The following is a 272-nucleotide window of genomic DNA, read 5'->3' on the forward strand; positions in this document are numbered from 1 at the left end:
ATTTTCATGACTAGTACAGAAGCAATTTTGAAAAAAAATGAAAAAGAGTACACATGGTTGAAATACTGGAAGATTATGCAGTCACATGTTAATGGTGATGAACTCTGGGTGATCTTTCTACTCTTTATTTAAAAAAAAAAAATCTACGTACTTACATACTAAAGTCCACTGTGCCTGGACTTCATTCTTTTTTAAGTATTCAAATTTTCTACAATGAATACGGATATTTGGGAAGGAAATCCCAATATCTGATTTTTTTTTTTTTTTTTTTT

General features: G+C 28.7%; 1 protein-coding gene across 1 annotated transcript in view; it reads left to right on the plus strand.

Moving 5' to 3' along the window:
* PDCD11 (programmed cell death 11) overlaps positions 1–272 on the plus strand; it is an 80413-nt gene that overhangs the window by 17290 nt on the left and 62851 nt on the right. The window lies entirely within an intron of this gene.

This window comes from Propithecus coquereli, unplaced genomic scaffold (genome assembly GCF_000956105.1).
Source record: "Propithecus coquereli isolate 6110/MARCELLA unplaced genomic scaffold, Pcoq_1.0 Scaffold73, whole genome shotgun sequence".
NCBI classification, from domain to species: Eukaryota; Metazoa; Chordata; class Mammalia; order Primates; family Indriidae; genus Propithecus; species Propithecus coquereli.